Genomic DNA, 3,961 nt, shown 5'->3' on the forward strand with positions numbered 1-3,961 from the left:
TTTGTTGATTTTGTTGATGAGAAAGACCCTGGTGGTGATTTAACCGACTATGTGTGTTGGAGTACTTGTGTATCGTACGTTTGACTAGCACTTAGATTAGAGAACAGTGGATGTGATTAGAACCTGTGACTTTATTTGTTTTGGTAGACCAGATTCCGAGGACGGAATCTCTTTAAGGGGGGTAGATTTGTAACATCCTTGAATCGGGCCTAGTTGAAATGGTCTATTTTGCCGTTGTGTGGTTTTATATGTTTTTATTTTAATTAACATTTATTGTTATTTGATGACGTGGTTAGGACCAGTTTGTGACAAGGGTCACAGAACAGGTTTGTTTATTTAATTTGGACTTCGTTTGGGTTGCCAAATTATGTACGAAAGATATCAGATAACTGATAAATACCCGTGTGTTGTGATGTATGAGTTTTAAGACTCATAAGTGTTTGGTGGGAGGGTTATTCTTCCATTTTCTAGAAAATTCCCCAAACCCACCCGTTCACTCACCTCTCTATCCTATCAAACCCTAATCTTCAAATCAAGGTCTTGAGCTCAATTAATCATAGCTTCTTGTTCTCTGTGATTTCGTGATCATTTTAAGGTAAGCTTCTCATAGATTCATGTAGTGATTCTTGCTCAAATTGGGTTTTTGTGTTAGTTTTTACAAAATGAGTAATTTCGGTTAAAATGGCTTGATTAAGTGTTGTTTGTGTTAAAATCTTGTGGGTTTATGATCCTAAGTGTTTAGTGTACAAGATGTGGTTGGTTTTGATGTCGAAAACGAGCTCTAGATCGAGTTTTGGTGAATTTAGCTTGAAGTCCATAACTTGTGTTCAGCTTCTGAAGAAGATGAACACAGTCGGCCGACTGTCGGTCGACAGTCGACCGACTGAGGGTTGAACCGACCGATTAACGACGACAACCGACCGACTGAGAATTACATTCGGCCGATTGATGTAATACCAAGTGAGTCGACCGACTGAGAAGGTCAGTCGACCGACTGTAAGAGTCAGTCGACCGACTGAGTGTCCAGGGCAGAATATTTTACCAAAGTGTTGAGTTTTAGCCGTTATGCTGCCCGTTTGTATTTTGATGATTTTGATGTAAATTTTGAAAGTGCACAAGTGTTAAGGAGAAAATTTTTAGCGGACAGTTTTCTGACAAAATTTTCTGTATTGTGTTATTTGGTGTTTATGGACATAAACTAACTCGTGTATATGTATTTCTCAGGAGAAAAGGAGAAAGAGAAGGTTCAGTGATTAGATAGCTGAATACCTTCTCGTTTGCTGGTATTTGGTGAGTGGGACTAACTGGAGAATATAGTATATTGTAGCATGTTATATTATGATTGCCATGCTTGTTAGATATACTTATTGTTGTGATTAGTTAGTACCTTGTGATGACTGCATGTTAGTTGATGCTTGTCTGCTGGAGCCCAGTGCGTCCCTATCTTGTGGTAGCCTAATTCGATAGGAGAGATCAACCTGCGGGTTGGGTTCCTCATGTGGTAGCCTATTTGCATCCGTGTAGTATATGTTTGAATGACGTGTACGTCGCGTGTGGATGATTTATGCAGCACGGTATGTAGGAGGAACTTCCGGTAAACCCCAGCCCGATCAACTGGAGGTTAATGGTTTGGTCGAACCGCCGGAGTCTCTGTAGACTGCACTACTGGGTGATGTTTGTGTGTTAGACTATGTGACATGATTAGTATAACACTTATGTATGCTATGGCCTGTAGTTAGTCGTACTCACTTAGCTTCGTGCTAATTCCCCTCCCTCTCCTCCCTGCAGGTTATTAGCTTTTGTAGTTTATGCTTTTGGGGAGAAGACGGGCATGAAGATGTTATGTTAGACAGGAGTCAACTCTGATGTTGTCTTGCTTTATGAAAACAATAATCTTTTTGTAAATATGTCTTCTCTGTATAAACAAGTATTTTGTAATGACACGTGACACAGGTTGTATTAACAATAGTTATTGTGGATATCGTATTAAATTAATATTATGCTTCCGCCACGTATTAAAAAAAAATTCAGCGGTGTCACAAGTTGGTGTCAGAGCTTAGTTTGGCAGCATGTGCATTGTGATCTACATGTCATGTTCCCAAACTTAGAAGAGTCATGTCAAACATAACATGCTGGGGATGGGTTAAGTGAGTATTAGGACAGGTTATGTGTTAGTTGTTAGTACTAACCGAGTTTATACTAAGCTTTGGTGTAAGATGATGTGCAGTACAGGTATGATTGATAGTGACGGTAACGCTGTGACCCCAACGCCCCTAGAACAGTTAGAGCTGCAGAGTACAGATTTATATCAGGTGAAGAACCTCGGAGACAGATGTCAAGGTTGTAAGGACAGTTATTGAAGATTCAGGGCAGGTAATATACGTTAGAGCAGTAAGTACAAATGGACTTAGATATTATACTTCAGATCAGACGGTCTAGTCAGTGTCAGGTGGATGTGCAGTTTCTGCTTAGATGTAACCGCGATGGATAATATTTTAGTCACCGATGATACAACCTCGACAACAGTTCGACAACCGTACTATTATCTGATACAGAAGCATTCGTCGTCAGTAGTAAAAGTAATAAAATAATGATAATAATAAAGAAAAAGATTCTGTTGGACGGAGTTGGTGTACTCGACCTATTAGGTATTCCAGGTTAAATTGATCAGTGAATTAGGAAGTTTATTGGATTTAATCAAGTAGAAGGATAAAGATGAAACGATATGGGTTCTTTGTAAAAGATGAGGAGTGACAGGTACAGGTTGTTCTACTTCGGGGTATGATTCCTTCTTGCGATGTTAAATGTGAGATGTGGTATGATAAATCAAGAGGCGAAGTTGGATTCTTGCAGAGATAATATATATATATATATAGAGGATTTATCAACTTATGGGATACAAAGCGTTACAGTGTTCGGCAAATCAGAGATTGAGTTCTGGGGTGGGGTCCAGGCACAGACTTTATCAGCCGGGTGATCTTCTGCTCTTGTTGCTGGACAGGAGAGGAGAAACCCCACAGATGATATAGTTGGAGCATGTTAGATGTTGACGGAGGCTTGTGATACATAAGATGACTTAAATGCCGGTACGTGTTTTATTACATTTTGTAATTTGTTAGTGCATATTGTAAGTCGTCATTTGTGGATATGTATGCTTCATAAATGTTGTTTGATGTGGTAGTGGAAACGGTTAAATGGCCTTAGAAAATTTTCCTTTTTAGCTAGTACATAGTGGCTTAGTTACTGTAGCGTGTTTACATGCTAGTTTGGATTTGCTACTTTTATTGTATGCAACATGTTAGATTTGTTAAGTACCATGCTTTAGGTATTAGTTAGTATGACTGATTTTGATTGGCCTTTTAGTCCGGAGTTGATCTGATATTGTTATGCGTACTTTGGTTGTATTAAATTAAGACTTGTAAGAAGTCTTTCTCTTTACCATAGACCGTTGACTGGTTGGACACACGTAGTGACCAGTGGGGACTGTTTAGGTAGTAGTTCCCTTATTTCTTGACCCGAGACTTGTACCTTAGTTTGTGGCCGTATGATATGTAGTCTGTAGGTTTACAGACTGTGACTGAAACAGTAGGTGACTGGCCTAGTAGTGATATTATATGCTTGGACTTGTTGTGTGGAACCTGTAGGGTTGTCAAGTAGAACTATCTTCCTACTTTGGTTTAACATCACCTTGTGTATGGTCCTTAGAAATTTATTGGGGGAGGCTTTCCTTATTTGGTCTCTTGAGGAGATAGAGACAGACTTTGACTTGACCTTAGATTAGATAATAATTGTACTACTAACTTCAAGATCAGTGGAAGTGTCGGACGATGTTTTGGGAATATCGTGGCTAGTATTTTCTTAGAGTAAATTGGTATGGTTTGACCATGATTATTTCCAACGGTAGTGAGATCTCGTTAGTTGACAGTTGTGACTATATACGGCGGGAATGTGGGCGGTGAAC

Source organism: Rutidosis leptorrhynchoides, chromosome 4 (genome assembly GCF_046630445.1).
Source record: "Rutidosis leptorrhynchoides isolate AG116_Rl617_1_P2 chromosome 4, CSIRO_AGI_Rlap_v1, whole genome shotgun sequence".
Classification (NCBI taxonomy): domain Eukaryota; kingdom Viridiplantae; phylum Streptophyta; class Magnoliopsida; order Asterales; family Asteraceae; genus Rutidosis; species Rutidosis leptorrhynchoides.